Below are 20734 nucleotides of genomic sequence, written 5' to 3'. Positions count from 1 at the left end.
TCCATCTCTCTAATATATCTTAGGCTGGCAGCAGACGGTGCAGTATGACTGCTGGCCATAGTCATCTCCTGGTTGCTTGCCAGAAGATGGTGCAATACAACTGCTAGCCATTAGCGTCTCCTGGCGGCTTGCCAGAAGACGGTGCAATATGACTGCTGGCCATCGTCATCTCCCATTTATGACCAGACACCCCCGACCGACCTCACCAAGGCCAGCCAGGAGCATATGTCTGCCTAGACGCCCTTGACCGACCTCACCGAGGAGACGACACCAATCGTAATGCACCGTCTGCTGCCAAAAAGGCAATGAGCTACTGCTGTGCAGCGATACAAAACCATGTCTGGCAGCACCCAGGAGATGTATGATGACGGTAGTATGTCGTCTGCATGGGTAACCCAGGAAAAAAGGCAAGAAACGATTTATTGCCGTTGCTTTCATGGAGGAAGGTGGAGAGGCTGACGATAATTACCCAGAACCACCCACAACAATGTTTTTGCCCCAGCAGGCATTGGGAGCTCAACCCAGAATTCCAATGGGTGGTGGAGACTGTGGGAACTCTGGGATAGTTACAGCAGTGCAATGCTCCGAAAGTCGACGCTAGCCTTGGTACTGTGGACGCATTCCGCTCGCTTAATGGTCTTAAGTGGGGACACACACAATCGACTGTATAAAATCAATTTCTAAAAAAAATCGACTTCTATAAATTCAACCTAATTTCGTAGCGTAGACATACCCCAATAAAGTCCTGCTGAGCCTCAGGCTGCTGCATGCCCAGCGCAGATAGCATCTTCAAGGAATTTAGTTATTAAAATCTAAGACGCCTCTATTGAGAATGAGCGAACTGCTATATTTCAAAGGTTCATAACTTAGCTAAATTTGGGCAGATTTTTATGTGGTCAGCAAAAGTCTTATTCTTGACACAAAAGCCACCTTCCACTGTCAAAGTTTGAGTTCCTGCCCCAAAGCACAGGGGTGCTAAAGTTCTTTAAAGAAAAGGTCACCAAAATTTAACATGAGCACAACAAACATTTTTGCCTAATCTTATTCTCAGAAACAGCTGAAATTAAAAAAAAAAAAAAAAAAAAAAAAAAAAAAATCAGCCTGAGGCAGACATCAGCATGAAAAATTTTAGCCTGATGGTAAAAGTTTTGCAAAGTTACAGGAAGAGTAAACTGTTCTAAAAAAAAATAATAATGATGTACTTTTTAAGGAAAAAATGATTCCAGTTCTAACTCGAAGGAGATGTAAGAGCTCTGGCCTTCATATACTCTGAAGTAGCCTATGTTCTTATGTAATAACATATTGTGCTGAAATGCTTACAGTGAAGTGAATGAAAGTGGATGCTATTTTAATAGGCTCTCTCACATCAGAAAGTGTGTGTGTTTTAGTGGTTAGAGAAGGAGACTAGAAACCAGGTCTCCTGAAATCTCTGCCATGAACTTGCTGTTCAACCTTAAACAAGTTTGTTAGGCTGGGAATTGAAATTCAATGGGAGTAGGGCGCCCAACTCCCCTAGGCTCCTAGCCTTAGCCTTTCCGGGCCTCATTTTGCCCATAATAGTTTCCTGTTTCAAAAGGGTGCTGCAAGACTCAGTGTGTTTGTAAAGCACTTGCAGATCATCATCACTAAATGCAAAACATTATTACAGAAAATCATTTTTCCATTGAATATAGAAACTAATTTTCATTTTATAGGTTGTATGTCACCTAGTTTCTCTTAAAAGATATTTATCAGAGATTTTTATTCTGAAAGTCAGAAGAAAGATTTATTAGCAGGAGATTGGCTAGAACTTTAAAAACAATTAACCAAATACAGACATATAATAAAACTTTAAAATGATAAATATGTATTCCTATTACTGTCTATTCTTTTCTATTTCATTAACTGCTTTAAATAGTATTTTTGTTAAAAATGCCATTTTAAAAGCCCACAATAATTTATAAGTCACACTTAACTGACATCATCACTACTGTGACTGGTTACCAGTTTTATTGTAAATTAGTTCAGAACTTATCATCCTCACAGAATAGCATTGAATCTAATTCACTTAAGAGTTTAACCAAGAAATATATTTCACTGTCTTAAAGTATCTTAATAAACTCTGGGAAACTATTGTGTGAAAATGACCTATATGTTTTAGAATCTAAGTCTTTTCACACACATACATTTTACTTTTTAGAAAGGTGATGTAAGATGTCTTAGGTTTAGAAGGTCCACAGTACAATCAGTTAACCTTGGTGGGAAAATGATGTAACAAAGGAAAATCAGGCCCACATTTATATGTAAGTCACTTTCGCCTCAGAACTTCAGACTAAAAACAGAACAAACAAACAAACATACACATGAAAGGCACCTCTCATTTCAACTGCAAAAACTACCCTTCTGATCAACAGATTCACTAATGATCCCCATCTTTAAGTTAAGAGCTAAACTTATTATCGGTTGTAGATTCTGTAGTTCCTTTAACATTTTCAGCATTTTGATCTTTTATTCTTTTTTTACATAAAAAGTAATGCATTTTTTCCATTCTGAAAGCCAACTATCTTCATCATGATGGGCACATATGAACACCAATTTAAAATTTTGACTTGCCTGTGTAATGAAGTCATGAAGATAATTTTGTAATCTTACTTTGAACTCTTGGCAAAAAATAAAGTTATTTAAATAGCATTTGACGGTTCTGATGTATACCCCTGATACTTTGATCCCTTCTTACTTTGAAGATGATTCCAAAAGGAAATTTCAGGCATATACTCAGGTAACATTATTTGCATAGGAGATCTAGAACCAGCTATTGAAAATTTGTCACTCTAACAGACAGAGACAAATGTTTTAAACCAATTCATGCTTTCACAGAAAATGATGGTAATCAAAAGCTTTACAGTCCCTCAGGATGCACTATTATATAATCCATTATGTCTGACAATTCATTAGATTTCCAAAAAAATATTTTAAGATGTCATAAAGAGATGGTTAAGGGTTAATGTCTCTTTTACCTGTAAAGGTTTAAGAAGCTCAGTAAACCTGCCTGACACCTGACCAGAGGACCAATAGGGGGACAAGATACCTTCAAATCTTGGTGGAGGGAAGTCTTTGTTTGTGCTTTTTGTTTGGTTCGTTGTTTGCTCTTGGGGCTAGCAGGAGCCAGAGCCGTTCACCAGGCTTTCACTCTTTTCTGGCTGCTTCATGTTTCAATTGTAAGTATAGCGAGGCCACGGCGGGATTGTCTTTGTTGTTTTTCTTACTGTAAATGTGTCTTTTGCTGGAAAGGATTTTTATCCACTGTTTGCTGTACTTTGATCTACGGCTAGGGGGTGTCCTCTGTTTCTATTGATCTTGAGTTACCTGATAAGGCATTTTCTCCTGATTTTACAGAGTAGCTTTTAATTAGAAAAAAAGTAAAAAAGTTTTCTATTTTTAAACCCTGATTTGATTTTTACCTTGTTTTAAATTCCAAAGGGATTAGAGTCTGAATACAGGGGATTTGTGGACGGGGTGGAGATGCGCGGCACATGGTTTTCCTCTAGTTTTAGATTCCAAAGTTTTTTTGGACGTGTGAAGCTGCTCATGCAACGGGAGGCGAAGTCTGGGGGGAAAAGGGAGGGGGAATGGGTTACATTCTCTCCTTTGGTTTCAGACAAGGGGTTTGGGTCGGGGGTTCCCAGGGAAGATTTTGTGGGAACGAGTGTGCACGACAGTAAAATTCTGGCTGGTGGCAGCGTACCAGATTTAAGTTAGTAATTAAGCTTAAACGTGTTCATGCAGGTCCCCACTTTTTGTACCCTAAAGTTCAAAGTGGGGGAAAAAACTTTGACATAAGAAATGAATACACAGGCAGTAGTGATACAGAAGCAAACACTTTAAGTTCTCCATACTAATAACTTCATTTTGAGCCTTTTTGCATACCAAATATGAACATAGATTTTTATGTTATCAATTCAAATTTTCCCTTGTGTCTAAATCCAGCCAAAAAAAAAAAAGCTTGCTTGCATATTTTTGTTTCTTTTTTAAAAGAAACACAGCTCACCAGGCTGTGTCCTTTGAATCTCAAAGACCAGTTCTGAAGAGCTAACAAATATGTATAGCCTTTCAACTGCAACCACAACTTGACAGATTGAAATGCACAAGTTGATTAAATAATTATCAGGGTTTTGATCTATAGGGCCTGACTCTCCAATGCTCTGCACCTTGTTTGGCATTTACTCCCAGGCAGAGTGTGTGCAGAGTATGAAAAGCAACCGTGCTTATAATTTTATGTATGTTATATATGACTATACAAGGCGCATGGAGCTGATGAAACAAGGCCTATTATATTTGTACACTTGTCATATGAAAAGTACTTAACATGCTCAACTAACGTAAAAAAACACAAGGTAAAATAAGACATCAATTCATATAAAGGTATGGAAGCTAAAATCAGTGTGGTGAAAACAGGTACAATTCATATTGATTTCAATGAGTATTTTCCCCTTCGTACCAGCTTAATGTCAGCCCTGTTTGAAAAGCATTACTCTTTTATATAACAAAATTAAGCCACAACTTTCCCTTGCATTTCCCACATAAGAATCTGTAGTCAAAACTTTCAGACCTAAGTGCCCACATTTGCTATGTCAATCCCTATTTAGGCAGTTAAATTAGTGGTGACCTGACTTTTCAGAGATGCAAGAGGGACAAAATGCCCACTGAAATCAATTTGGGTGTTTCACAGATGCAAATAAGAGTGCGATCAGAATCAGGCTCACAGTAACCAGGGCCGGCGCTTCCATTTAGGCGACTTAGGTGGTCGCCTAGGACGCAAGGATTTGGAGGGGACAGCATTTTGCCGCTCTCGGTGCCAATTCAGTGGCAGGGGGTCCTTCCGCGCTCCAGGTCTTCGGCGGCAATTCTGCGGTGGGTCCTTCACTTGCTCCAGGACCCGCCGCTGAAGTGCCCCGAAGACTAGGAGCGCGGAAGGACCTCCCTGCCGCAGAATTGCCGCTGACCGGGAGTGTGGAAGGACCCCTGCCTAGGGCACCAAAAACCCTGGCACCACTCCTGACAGTAACAAAAACCGAGCCCACACCCTACCTTCTCTAGCTATTCCCTCTAGGTAGAAAAATAAAACTGAAGCAACTTCGCTTAATTCCTGGAAATGGAAAAAGAATGAAAAACAAAGAGCAGTGGGATCTGATTTTACTACTGAATTCCTTTTCCAGTGCAAATCAGTATGGCTATATTGGAGCAGCTACACTGTTTAAGATCAGCAAAAAAATCTGGCTCTCCATTTCTATTTGTGGTTAGACAAAATATTCTTCCCCCTCTACATTTGGCATCTAACCTAATGCAAGTCTGAATGTAGTTATCATACAGGTGAGAAGCATCAAGCCTTTGATCTCTAGCTCCTTCTAGGGTGAAACACTCAGTAAGCGGAAGCCCTGCTTTTCACTTACAAGGAAACAAACCTCAGGTATGACACCCTAGACTGAACACAACTAAACAAGGGGTATTTTCCCTGGAGAAAAAAGTCAAGCCAAACTTTTGCATGGAAAGAATCTTATCCTGCTCTTTCCAGCAGCACATGGACACAAAATGAAGAAATTTTGCTCATAGTTTGGTCCCCTACATGCATAGAACTACAGAACAGAAGTACAGACCCTCTAGTGGGCCATCACTTCCCTTCACAAAGGCAGTGGCAGTCCTGGTACAGAATAGTGACAGGCATGGCCAGTTACTCTAGTCAGTCAAGATCTGTAAGAAAAGCACAAACTCCTGTAGACCGTGGTCCATCTGTGTTTGCCCAGGCCCTCTGCAGCACAGATGTATTTCATTATTGTCCTGGCCCCTCCTTGCTATTTAATACCTCTGTGGCTGCTGCTCAGTGCAGCAATAATTAATATTAATACTTTCCTACCTCATAGTGTTGTTGTGAAGATAAATTCAAATTTCTCATTCTAATGCAATGGGGGCCATAGAAATACCTAGAAAGAGTTTTGTGAAAATGGAGTCTGTCTCTCATAGATATTTCATTCAAGATTAATTATTGGAATCCATCCTGCATTTGAAGCCACTTTCAAATTAAACCTTCAAAAAGTCAGGTGACTCAGTGACTATGTATTATTTCTTAATGTTTACCCTCAATCACTGAAAAAACAATGGCATATAGCCTTTGAATAGTTCATAGATAAAACTGAAATTTTCTTATCTACTGATGTGAGCTGAATTTGAAAGCTCTCCATCAGCTCAACCTAATACATAATACAGTAATAGGTTTAGATCAGAAGTTCTCAAAGTGTGGGGCACCCACCCTCCCAGGTGGGCATGGAGGAATGTCCGGGGGGTGGGGCGCGGTGGACTCAGGTCAGCCCCTCGGGGGGCTGGGAGGGAGCACTACCCAGCCCCTCCCCACCCCGAGCTCTGCTCCAGTCCCCAGTAGCCAGGTCCCCGGCTCCTGGCCCCATGGCTGGCCCTATCCCCACTCCCCAGCCTCCACACAACTCTGCTCCCAGTCTCAAAGCCCCAACACCATGAAAGTATTTGCTCTTTTTTTATGGTTACTTGATTTATGAATCCATGTATCCTATGGGTACATTTAAAGTTTGTCAAATTTTGTAGACTAAAATAGGACTGGTTGCAAAACCTCCAACAACTACATAGATATTAAAGGAAAAAGGTAAGTAGGTAAGACCCTTCCTTCTGATACTATACTAAATTAATACAATCTAGTTAAAACAGAGGTCTTCTGTGAGACACCTAGCACACATTGGGTGCTATACTATAATAATAATATTAATTCCTTAGCATGGTGCAAGGGAGCATGACTGCTGTCCATTGTATGAGATGTTGTGGTTATTAAAAATCCTCTGTTACTTTTTAAGAACAGAGATGTAATTCTCAGTTTCTGACCACACCCCAACATGTAAATACATTTTGCTTAGTGCAATTATTATAGTTTTAATAAGTTTTAGATATTCCTTTTCTTCCTCTTGTATAAAGGAGACTAATGTTATATTGTGTGATATTCCACAGCCATATTGCACCTCAGAAGTAGCTGCATTTAAGAGGGGAGTGAAATTATCCCTTTATAAGTTTGTATATCAGTTTAAGTGTGCTTTGGGAATAAGTAAATTTTTCTTATGGAGGCATCAGCAGTGATTCCACATTTAAGATTGCATTGAGTTTTGCCTATAAACTAAGAAGTTAAGTCCTTTGATCCAGTTCATGCCTGTGCCAGAGCTGAGCTTTCTGCCATTTCAGTGTGTCCCCTATAATGGACAAGCCAAGAGCTGCTTCTATACCTGACCCATGTAAGAAAAACCTGAGGGCTGCTCCAACTTGCACCTACCTATGGGCCTGTTGCAACATCCAGGAATAGACTATATACAGTAGCCCTTCAGCCACTTCCCCATGCTTCAGGGAACACCTTCAATAAGCCTCCTGTAGTGGGATGATATAGTGCCATTACATAGTTCTCCACCATGAGGTCCCCCTAGATTGGAGATTTCCCTAACAGCCAGACCTAGCATAAAGGGGACACAATGTAGTGATGTTTCACACTTTAACAACTGAATATAGTCTTTGATTTGGCACAATAAACCTTTAGAGGAAAATGGAATTCTTCATGTATGTTTTTACAATAAGAGATTTGCTGACTTTTGCTGGGGTAATGTTTGAAAACTTTCCCTTGTCCTCACATCTGGGTTCCTCCAGTTAAACCAGGGGTTCTCAAACTAGGGGTCAGGACCCCTCAATGGGTCGAGGTTATTACATGGGGGGGTCACGAGCTGTCAGCCTTCACCCCAAACCCTGCTTTGCCTCCAACATTTATAATGGTATTAAATATATTTTAAAAAAATGTTTTTAATGTGTAAGGGGGGATTGCTATGTGAAAGGGGTCACCAGTACAAATGTTTGAGAACCACTGAGTTAAACCAACACACTCCCAGCAAACTTCAAACACACATGCCAATAACATCTCAGACAGAGGCCACTTTTGAACTTTGAAATTAAACATATATAAAAGAGTTCTTCTCCTCATTCAGGGTTGACTATTAAGAGGAAATATGAGAAGATGACGCAGATGTGCTTACTGTGGGCATATGAACAAAGAGTTCTGAGGACAGTATTGAATCATAGTACAGAGATTTGGATTCTTTACAGCCACTGAAAACTATCATGTAGTTCTGAGTTAGTAACTGTACAGCATCCCTGCATTATGAGCAGCTAAGCCCATTTCATTTCAGTCTTACCTATACTATGAAACATGTAATTGCTTATGCCTTTTGCATTATTTCCAGTCGAGCAATGATTTGCATTGTAAACAAATCAATTTGCCACTTTAATTCTTTAGCTCTGAGTGAACTTACAGAGAGAAAAACATAATAAATAGCTCTGCATCCAGATTTTATCACAAGAAGCAGAACTAAATAACTTATGAACCCAGTCGGTTCTACTGAGTTATGAACTAGTTCCTCCTCCAGCGTAAATTAAAATTCCTATTGCATACAAAAAGCCTACTGAACATATTTTATTACTGTTGGAAGGAAGTGCAGAAATAATGGAAGTAGGTTTAAAGTAAATATACAGCCTTATGTCTCTCTGGCTGATTGTTTGCTAAACCCACAAACTGTATGCCCTGCTGTTTGAATGTTGTATTTTGTACTGGTGTATTCAAGAGAAGAAGTGGAAGAATATAAGTTGCTGGGATGTGGTGAAATGAGAGCTTTGTGATAACAGCACAATCTACACCAAACACTGAAAAGGAAAAATGTCCGATCAATTTTTTTTTTTTTTGGCTGTTTTGCACTAGGTAACCTCAACCCTATTTCAGGAAGAATTTATATTTTGGTTATTATTTGGAAAAAATTCAGAACTAATAAAAGTAACATAAATGGGAGAACTGAAAAATTAGAGAGTTTAGACAAAGTGGAATCTGGTATTTAATCTACAGTTTCTTAGATGCTTAAAGCTAATTAGGACAGGACAGCTGGGAGAGCATAGGTTCGACATCATTACCACACTGGAGTGCAGTGACATATACCCTGGGTGCTTCAGCAAGGCAGCTGCCAAGGAGATAAGCAAGTAAGTACAGCAGTGAAACACAAGAAATGTCATTAATGTAACATGTGAAAGTAACCAGAAGAGTTTTGGAGACACGTAATGGGGAGATAAAGTGTGAAATCTTGACCCCACTAAAGTCAATGGCAAAACTGCAATGAACTTCAATGGGACCAGCATTTCACCCAAGATATAGAGGGTAGACAATGACTAACTTTTAAAAAACATTATTGTTTAACGTATGTCAACTCAAATGAAAACTTCACTCTGAAAATAGTAAGATTTGCCTTATTCTGGCACTCATCTCGGACAAAAGCCCAAGCAAATTGATGGGCTTTGCATATGATGAGGCAGAAGGATAACAACTTCTGTTGATCAGAAATGAGGACCTTTAACTGAGAATACCCTGCCTCTAGTTCAAATCTGGGTTTTGGTAGAGTGGCCCCGCTGTTTTAAAAGTGTATAGAGAGAAAAACCAATATTCAAAGGCAGACCAGCTCTAGATCAATAGCTCAAAGGCAACACCATGCAGTGCACCCAGAAACAAGCCAGGCCAGCCACAGAACACAGGAATAATATGTTCAGCATGGCAAACTCTACTAAGTAATTGGGCAGAAAGCGCTGAGTGGTCTTCAAGAGTAGCTCATGTAAAACACAGTACAATATTGTTATATATGGCACACTCACATACAACTACAACATGATTTTACATGCACACTGAACACAGAAAACAAACCAATCTGCAGACTGCTTCACAATAAGTAAGCTGACAAAGAATGCATATGAAAGGAAAAAAACAGAACTTTCTGTATGCCCAACCAAAATATACTGGACAAAATGTAGAACACTTTGAAACTAACACTTGTAAATTGAATAAACTTGTTCAGAGGCAAACTTTGTAAAGAAATATAATTTACCAAGATTTTCCTGTATTCAAATGAAAGAGAAAATATTTTGTAGAAAACATGACATTAGGATAACACCTAGCATGTTTACTGGTCTATATCCTCTAATTTCATACTGCTGTTAATGATATCTCTTACCTGCTTACATCACTCATGACATGCAAATTGCATGGTGTTTGTTCATTGCCCCTGTGGTGCTGCACAACTGACCCTATGTTATCTTGTGTTTTGACATTCCTCCATTTAGGAAAATAGATATGATAGATGGGAAAGCCCATACTGATTACAGAATCCACACCCATGCAAGTGTAGAATATAAACTTCAGTGAGAGAGCATCCCACCACTGAGAATAAGAGAAAGAGAAACTAAAAGAGCTATGAAAGGAGTAACAGAGAACAGAATCCCAATTTTATTAAAAACTTTCACTGAAAGCTGTTTTTAACTTATAAGGCAATGACATACAAGGAGAAACCAATTGCTTCCTCCCACTCTTAAGCTATGAAAGAAACCCCAGCACTCTTACCTTATAGAAGATTTTTTGTTTGGTTTTTAACTGTTCTGAGTTTCTGTTGGATTCAAGAGGAGCCATTAGTACTTTATTAGTAAACACCATCTTTGAGTCATGTGAATGAGAGTCAGCTTGCTGCTAATTAAAAGCCTCACAGAGCACCACTGGGTGGCAATAATTCAGCATTGCAGCTTCCCATTGAAGAGAATAGGGAAACTGCTAAACTACTGGTTTGTTGTTTTTAGTGTGAATGTCCTTTCCACTGCTAGTTCAGTCTTTTCTGTCTTTATGGAAGGCTGGCATTGATAGCCTCACTTTCAACTGGTGAGAGGTGGCTAAGGTAGCAAACTATTTTAATGGTTAAACAAATACAAGAAATAACAACTAAAGAGTAGGGAAGAACAGGGAAAGATAGAAAAGGGCTGGTTTGCTGACACCAGAGGAAGATGAAGATAAAGACACATAAAGCTGGTCCCCAGGAACTAGGTCTTCTCTGAAAGAAAGAAGGATCTGGGAGGAAAGCAGATGGTCTTATGGTCAAAGCAATAGCTGGGACTGTCAAAGATCTGGATTAATTTCCTATTTCTTTTATAAACTTCCTGTGTAACTTTTGGTAACTCACTTAGGTGCCCTTTCACAAAAGGTCTTAGGGGCCTAACTCCAAAATTTAGGCTCCAGTGAGTGTCTCAAACCTCCTGTTTGACAGACTGACCATCTCCTAAAATATTCTGAATTAACTTTATTGAATTATGTTGATAACATTAGGGTCCTTTGTATTAAAAATGCAGTTGTGTAGGCATTGTGAAATTGTATGTATTTCTATGAGAAGAGTAAATAGGAGAACAGCAGGTGATGATTAGGCAAATTCACTCAGGTTGTTAGTCCCACCCCATTGGAAAGGTATGTATATATTAGTTAAAACTGAATTCTCCAGGGACCAACAGACAAAGCAAGGATTTTTTAGATTAAACAGTCTGCATTTAAATTGGCTCAGGCTCTTCTTCCTCCTCCAGCAAATGGACAGGCTCTCTGACCCGCAGAAGGACATAATCCTTAGGGTTTGATTGGAAGGACTGGACCTGCCAGAATCCAAGTTACGGTTGGGGTTAATTCTGGTAAGCTTATTAACCTGTGTGTAAGGATGTTTTTGTTTCACTTTTAATGTTTTTTCTGTAATGCTTTTTACCTTAAGAATAAAGTAGGCTTGCATAGGAAGTCTATGTGATACTTATATAACTGTAGCAATTACATTCATCTCTGAAGAGAAATCAAGTAGGTGTCCTTGGGGAACATGTCTGTGTTAAGAAGTCCATAGTGAAGGTAGGAAACTGTGCAGCCTGGAATTGCCCACCATCAGAAGGAAAAGAGACATGCGTCTCACCCAAATTAGGTGACAGTCAAGGGAGGCGGATGCCTGAGAGTAGGTGCTTTTGCTGGACCATTGATGGGAAACATAGGTGCATTTGCCCTGAACTGTGACACCCTGCTCAGCTGCCACCTAATCCTGTAGGTGCTTAAAATACCTTAGTGCTTAAATTTTCACTGTAAAAGTTTCTGCTTCTGGGCATGAGCACTACTGCCTTAGGCACGCATTCAGACACCTCTGTCTTGCCTAAGACCTTGCAGGATTCATAAATTCCAAGGCCTGAAAGAAGCATTCTGATCATCTAGTCTGACCTCCTGTATAACACAAGCCATAGAACTTCCACAAAATAATTCCTAGAGCATATTCATTAGAAAAACATCCACTCTTTACTTAAAAATGGTCAGCGACGGAGAATGCACCATGACCTTTGGTAAATTGTTCCAATGGTTAATTACACTTACCATCAAAACTCCACACCTTATTTTCAGTCTGAATTTGTCTAGCTTCAAATTCCAGCCATTGGATCATGTTATACCTTTCTCTGATACACTGTGGGGAGCGGCAACCAGCATGTCCCTGCGGCCCATGCCATTTGACAAACCACAGCCACTGGAAGCTGCTTAAAGACTAATCAAGTCACTCCATAACCTTCTCTTTGGTAAGCTAAATAGATTGTGCACTTTGAGTCCATCACTGTAAGGCAGGGGTTCCCAAATTTGTTTTGCAGCTTGTTCAGGGTAAATCCCTGCCGGGCCGCGAGATACTTTGTTTACCTGAGCGTCTGCAGGTACAGCCACTCGCAGCTCCCAATGGCCATGGTTCGCCATTCCTGGCCAATGGGAGCTGCGGGAAGTGGTGACCTGTTTATGCATCACGGGATCACATTAGCTCTTTTGGCCATAGTGTCACACTGGAAGCTCATGTTCAGCTAATTACCAACCACAACCCACAAATCTTTTTCAGACTCACTGCTTCTGAGGATGGAGCCCCCATCGTGTAAGTATGAGCTATATTCTTTGTTCCTAGATGTATACTTTTATATTCAGACATACTAAAATTCACAGTTTATCTAGTTTACCAAACAATTCAGATGACAGTGTACTAGGGACCTGTCCTTTTCATTATTTACCACTCCCCCAATTTTTGTGTCATCTGCAAACAAAATCAGTGAAGATTTTATATTTTCTTCCAGGTTATTGATACAAATGTTAAATAGCATAGGGCCAAGAACTGATCCTGGCATGACACTGTTGGACACAGATTCTCTCAATAATGATTCACCATTTACAATTACATTTTGAGACCAATCAGTTAGCGAGTTTTTAATCCATTTAACATATGCCATGTTAATTTTATGTTGTTCTAGTTTTTAAATCAAAAATGTGTTATGATACCAAGTCATCTGCCTTACAGAAGTCTATTATGTCCACACTAACCAGGTGGAGATAGGTGTTGCCTCACCTATGTCACCTGCAGGACGAACCTGGTATGTGTTCTCAGAGCATGCTTAAGTCCTCACAATGTGGCTGGGGGAAGGCTCTCCCTTCTAACTTTTAAACCAGTGGTTAAGACACTCACCAGGGTTGTGGGAGACCCTGGTTCAATTCATCCCTCTGCCTGATGAGGAAAAGGGAGTTGAATATTAAATCACCACCTCTCAGTTAAATATCTTCACCACTGGTCTAAAGAATATTCTGATGGGGGTTTTTCGCAGTTGAAATGTTGACTCCATTCTACTTTGTATAAATAAATTAAATATGTATTGGGCCATACAGAGAATAGGAATGACATTGTAGTCTACTGGTTAGGACACTCACCTCAGAGATGGGAAACACCTGTCTAAATACATCATCATCACCATCAGACTGAGGGGCAAATGGAACCAAGGTCTCCTACCTCCCAGGAGAGCACTTTAAGTACTAGAGTAAAGATTATAAAGAAGCTCCTCTTCCCATTCCCCACCATCAGTCATTCCCTTACTAAACAAAATGAGGTTATAGCTTGCATTCCCCACACAACAGGCAGACAGTAATGAGTATATCACTCATTTCTTTTCTTATCCAACCAATGTCAACACATTTTCTACCCAGCTGTAATTTATACATTGAATGGGCCAAATCCTGGTAGTCTTTTCACTATTTTAATTATTTTCTACTCCATCCTTGCTCAGGAAAACTCACACTTAAGTCAATACTGAGAAATGCTAAACTGCTATAATATCCATTTATGCAAATAGAGGCTACAGTTCCTCACAAGATGTTCTGCACTTCTTAAGAGTTGGCCTGTGATGCTTCTCCAGGCATCCAGGGCTGAGAGTCACCTTGTTGCATCTGCCACCAACACAAGGGAGTCTCGCCTGTGTCACCTGGGTGTTAACTCCCTAACACAACCAGCCTGTCAACCACTCAGACACTCTCTTCTGAGTTATACCAGCCCTGCTTTTCCCCGCAGATTGACAATAGGTAGACCCCAACCCTTGAGCCCCTTCAAAGTTTCCCTCCATGGTGTCCAGCCCCTGATCACTGAATACTAACAGAAATCCCCGATCTCCATTCCCAAAGGAACAGTGTACCCCAGTTTTATGTTAGCTATCTCTCCTGTATCACATCCAGAATTTGAGTTCAATTATGGTAAAACAAAAGGAAATTTATTTAAGAAAGAATAGAAATTCAAATAGAAACTAGTGTAAGTGGTGGAAACAAATGTTTACATACAAAAAATCATAGAATGCAGACTGGAGCCTACACATTAACAGTTACCTTTCCTATCTACTAAAGTAGATTCTCACCCCACAGTTCAGTTTTTAGCAGCGCTTACCTACGCTAAGGCGTTAGGACCCATTCTTTCATGAAGAATCCCCTGCTCATCAAGGTACTTCCTCAGTGAATAGAAGCAGAATGACTTTCTCCAACCTGTGATACACTGAATCAGTCTTTCTCTATTCACAGATAGAGCCATCTCTTCGCTGTCCTACCATTCCTTTTCATTTCCAAGTGGTTTTGATGTTTATAGTTTGTCTTTGATGGCTCTCCATTAACTTTTCTGGGTTGGTGCAAAGGTAGACAATTGAGCAATACATTACATCACCGTTTCCCAAACTTGGGACTCTGCTTGTGTAGAGAGAGCCCCTGGTGGGCCGGGCCGGTTTGTTTACCTGCCCCGTCTGCAGGTTCGGGGCAGTTTGCTGCTCCAGGCCAATGGGAGCTGCTGGAAGCAGTGGCCAATACATCCCTTGGCCCACACTGCTTCCAGGAGCTCCCATTGGCCTGGAACGGAGAACCGCGGCCAGTGGGAGCCGTGATTGGCCAAACCTGCAGATGGGGCAAATAAACAAACCGTCCAGGCCCACCAGGAGCTTTTCCTACACAAGCGGCATTCCAAGTTTGGGAAACACTGCATTACATAATTAACTAGCCAGGGAAGGGTGACAACTCCCGCCCTGAATGGGTTAGCACCGGGCCATCTGATTCATTGGTAACTCTCTTTCACTCCAAGACCATAAGAACATAATTTTCAATAGAGTTACATTAGTCCTTAATATTACCTTTACATACACCTTGCAATGAATATTTATGCTACCCTTTATTGATAAAAACCATGAAAGCAGCATATTAGGTGTAGTGAATTTGTCATGTCTGAGAAAGAAGTTGTTTGTAAAGAACAGTGAACTCTTTGCCAGTTGGCATCAATAGGCCTCTGTGTCATGGCCCAATAGGAGTTTTGCCTGAGTTAGTATTTAAGGATTTGGCCCTAAAAAGTGTTTTGGATACAATAAATGAGAATAAATAATCAAATAGGAAATTGCCATCTTGACAGTCCTTTGTGTGTATAAGTTGGAGCCATTGTATTACTAAATATTGTTATACTGGGCCAAATTCAAACCGGTGGTAACATGAGTACCACTTCACCCCTTATACCAAATTACTGTGAGACATCTGGGAGTTTTCTGGGGGGAGGAGCAGGTTGTTTGTTTGTTTTTCTTCTTTATTATTTTGCATAGCTACAGTTAGGAGGAGGGGTCTGATTGATCAGACACCTTCCAAGTGCTGACCCTTAATGGCTTTGTGCACATTACTTTCATAGACTATATATCAATCAAACATGCTAGCAATCACTGTTGTTCCTGAAGGAGAGTCAAATAAGCTATTTGTATAGTCCAGCCAGCAGCAAGATGATTTTACTAATTGGTAACAAATTGCCCCTCTGATTGGAGCCAGCTGCCCAGCAAAAAAAACTGGAATTGTGTGATGATGCTTCAGTACGTTTGCTTCATGAAACCTTGGCTGGATGCACCACTATTTATATCCAGCTCTTCCTACGTGCTGCATTTTAGATGAAATGATGGCTACAGCACCTCCAGTTTACAGCAGCTGCATGGTTATCTCTGCTACCCAACCATACCAGCTGGGATTTTTGAAATAGAGGGTTTAGGTCTTGGAAAACACCCATAGTCCAAGATGAACAGGTGGTCCAGCCCATCTGCCATTACTGATATTAAGAGATACTGGACCAAATTCTGCTCTCAGTATCACCCAAGTGGATATGGAATAATTTTACTTCGTTCAGTGGAATTACTCCAGATTTTCACAAATGTGGGAGTAGAATCTGCCCCTTCTGAGGCTCTCTACAACTGATGATTTGTTGGATGTATTTTCAACAGTTAACATTAGGGTAAAGGATGAGAAGCTGCTATTGAAACCTGTCTTCTGATAATAGGCTGAGATAAATGTGTACATCTCTATCTAGCAGCAGACAAAGAGGCAGGGCAACAGAACATAAGCCAGCAGCACCATGGATCCTTCACTGTTTCCTTTTAGTGCTCTCTACTTAGAACTCGTATATCAATCCTCACGCCAATCATTCTGTTGGTCAGTTGTGAAATCTATTTATTTGTGAGCATTCAGTGTAACCTGCATTATACATCATTTTCTGAATAATTAAAAATGAAAAGAAACAAAACTCAAGATTATTCATAGTGAAAACACATAATTCTAAGCAAGCTTCTTTCAGCTGGTGATAAAACCAAGAACAGCATAATCGATCTGGTCATATTATTTAGCTAATGGTGCAAGGCTAAAGAACTTTTTGAGCCAGAAAGGAAATTGTTACAATGAAACATATACATGGTCTCTAATCCACAGCTAAACATCTATCCCTCTAAAAACCACTTTATTTCGAATGACATGATATTTAGACATATGTGAGTGACATTATAGACTTAATCAAAATGAAAGGTTAAGATTGCCTGAAGGAACTACACTGGTTTAGTAACTGGTGAGGGTACTGTGGGTTACAGATGTGCTGCTAGGTTTCTACTTCTATGACTCATGTTTGCCAGAGGAAGACAACTCCTGGCAAATCATTCACGTTTAATGAACTTCATTTAAGAAAACAACAGTTCTCCAAAAATGTTGTGAAAAATGTTGTCCATTAACATTATTATCGTAGCATCCACAGATAAGTCCTCTCGGTCTTTTTATGATCTAGCAAAGAGGCTGACAAAAGAAAAAAGCAAGGCCAATCCTGAATTTCTTGCACATCTAACTATCCCACTAAAGCCTGTAAGCTTCATTCTGATATCTGTGATTTTCTGTATGAAACAAGAGTAACTTTCTGAACTCTATATATCCTATCTAAGCATCTCACAAACTTTTAATGTATTTATCATCACAATAACCCTGGGAGATAGGAAGATGCTATTTTCCCCATTTTACATAGGAGGCCCTGAGGCACAGAGACTTGGATCACAGAGGGTCTTGAACACCTGGTAAATCACAGGAACAACACTGCAATCCACAAAGCCTGAGTTAGGCACCTAGGATCTCTATACAATGAAAGGAGAGAAATAGTGCCTAAGAATGTAATCCACAAATGCCAGCATTCTAGGTGAGGAACCAACTAAACTAGCCAATGGAAGATGCCAACCAGAGGGGTGTGTTCTAAGCTTTGCCCGTCTCACAGAGTTAGGTGCCTATCTTTGCTAGCCATCCCCTCTTTTGGAGCGAGGTGGCTGAGGGTATGTCTACACGGCAATTAAAAACCCATGCCAGCTGACTTGGGCTCATGCCTCTTTGATTGTGGTGTAGACAATTGGGCTTGAGCTGCAGCTCGAGCTTGTGGACCTTCCCACCTCGCAAGGCCCTAGAGCAGTGGTGGGCAACCTGTGGCCCGCACCACAGCCCATCAGGGTAATCCACTGGTGGATCGCCAGACAGTTTGTTACATTTGCACGGCTGCCTGCAGCTTCCAGTGGCCACGGTTTGTCGTCCCCAGCCAATGGGAGCTGCGGGAAATGGCGCAGGCCACAGGAACATGCTGGTTGCCACTTCCCGCAGCTACCATTGGCCTGGAACAGTGAACCGCAGCCAGTGGGAGCTGTGGGAGACCATGCAAATGTAACAAACTGTCTGGCGTCCCACCAGCGGATTACCCTGACAGACCCCAGGTTGCTCTAGAGCCTGTGCTCCAGCCCAAGGCCAAACAGCTAAACCAAATTAAACAGCTCCTTAGCCCAAGCCCCATGAGCCCAAGTCAGCTGGCATAGGCCAGCTATGGGTTTTTAATTGCAGTGTAGACATACACTTAGAAACTTCAGTCATTTCTTGTGAGTATGAGTTAGGTGCCTGCCTCACTCCACACAAAATGGGGGTTGGAGTACTGATGCCCTTATAATTTTGAGTCCAGTCATTAGAACACTTAGCTGGGATGTGGGAGACCCTTATTCAAATCCTGTGAATTGAACCTGGCTCTCCCACATTCCAGCAGAGCGCCCTAATCAGGGGGCTAAAAATTATAAGGTTCATGCCACTACTTCCATACTTTGAATGGGACCCAATCCAGCAGGCAGCCTCTGAGCATACCTACCAGACTCATCTCCACAGGTGAGATAGGCATTCTTCTGTCTATCTTCCCTCAGTTTATGGATCACACTGAGGGTTAGGTGGGAGATAGCATCCAGATGCCTAGAGTGAGGAGCAGTTACATGTCCAGAAGGAGAAATTTAGGTGCCTAAGAGCTTTTATAGCAAATATTTAAGTGCCGAGGGAGTTTAGACACCTATAGGATTAGGCAGCAGCCAAGTAGGAGTTTTGTGGATCAAAGTGGTGCCCAAAACTGGGACTTAGGCACCTAAGTCTGTGGTTTTGGTGCCAAAATACCATTGTGCATCTGGGCCAAAGAGGCTATGTTACTTGCTCAAGGTCACACAGAATGTAATGGAGTTAAGCTTGTGTAAAATTGATGTATGAGAGATAAGAATCAAGCCTTGTGAGTTTCGGTGGATAAGCAATGCAGGAAAAAAAGACAATTAATAAATCCTAAAATATGAAAACAGTAGTTTAAGGGAAAATCACTCCTAAAGAAAATGTGTAGTTTGGGTTATTTTTTAAAAAAAATGCTCAGATTTGGGAATGAATGGCCTGTCTTTTATTATGTTAGAAGAATAAAAAAAAACTTATTCTTTCACATAAATATGTTATTGATAATGGGAAAGAAAATGCCATTGAATTTCATAATTCAGTAGAACTCTGGTAAAATGCTGCAAATTATTATTTAAAGTTGACTGAAATGTGATAGTCATTTTTTAAACCTCTGCATGACTGAGTTGTAGATTAATGCGAGAGGTAGAAAAGTCATCTGTAGAGCTTTACCCTGTATAATCTTTAAGTGAAAAAATCACAGTGAAGGAAGTTTGCTGAAAGCAGCCGCCATCATTAGTGATTCATTTTCCCCTCACTGTGCATGCATATGTTTAATAGAAACATATATATTTTATATGCACAAATGCACGTGGTGATATTTGTGATATACAGTGTGATAGAATGCAAGCTATGTGATAAAATGCATCCATTTTGGACCTTTGACAGTCTTACCTGCATTCTATCCACTAATGCATTTTCAGCAGGATTTATTCTAATACTGGCATTTGTATTTATCCCATCTCTCCAGTTTATGAGACTTTTTTGTAGCATGGGGGATCCTGTGTTTATAAAAGGAAACGCTGAATTGTTCATACACGTGTTGGTCATTTAAGCTGAATATGTGTCACGAGCTACTTGGGGCAGAGATGACTGATGGTTATTTAATACTGTACAGAAAAAATGAAAAGTGAACTTTCAACCTTGATTGTTCTGTGACTAGTTAACAAGCGGGACAAGTGAAAGCAATTTAAGAAAGAAGATTCCAAGAGATAAGAGATAATTGGAAAACGTCACCATTTTCCTGAGCTTCTGAAAATTAAACACGAGGAACAACTGGAAAAGGTCTCCTTTTTCTTGTACTTAGGAAAGGTAAAACATAGAAATAAGTGAGTTTCCATAGCAAACTAGATGAGCTAGCAAAGATATTAACTGAAAGAAAAAAAACAGACCTTTTAATATAGGAAGGTTTCCATGGAAGGAGGGGTTCGCTTTCCAAAATCAATGCATCCCCCATCCCTACAATTTAGGTTCTACCCCTTCCCAAAGTGCAGAAACTCACACCTGTAGAGCCTCCTCATAAAGACTTCCAATGGGCTTGGGAAAGAGATCATGGAAGAGTCACCCATCCTTCTACATGCACCCTCCACATCTGCTGGGTCTTCATTGCCCTCTGCTGGAAGGGGAGAAAAAGGGCTTGTAGTCCCAGAATAGAACAGTTACTGAGCCTCAGGACAACTCTTTAAAATAAATAAGTACCCTCAAGTTAGATATACAGTAGCAAACATATCCTTCATGAATAATAAATTACTATAAATTGTGCAATTTAATAAATAATTTCAGATCATACACATTTAGCATACAATGAAAAACATCCCTCTGTGCTTTATTTTAGTATCGAGATTTGTTCCCTACCCTGTGGGAAACTGAGCCATGTTTTATTTGATACACACTATCTTCATATAAAAATAAATTAAAAGCATTTTACTCATTCAAATTTTATGT

Source organism: Chelonoidis abingdonii, chromosome 5, assembly GCF_003597395.2.
Source record: "Chelonoidis abingdonii isolate Lonesome George chromosome 5, CheloAbing_2.0, whole genome shotgun sequence".
NCBI lineage: Eukaryota > Metazoa > Chordata > Testudines > Testudinidae > Chelonoidis > Chelonoidis abingdonii.
Note: the sequence above shows the minus strand (reverse complement) of the source record.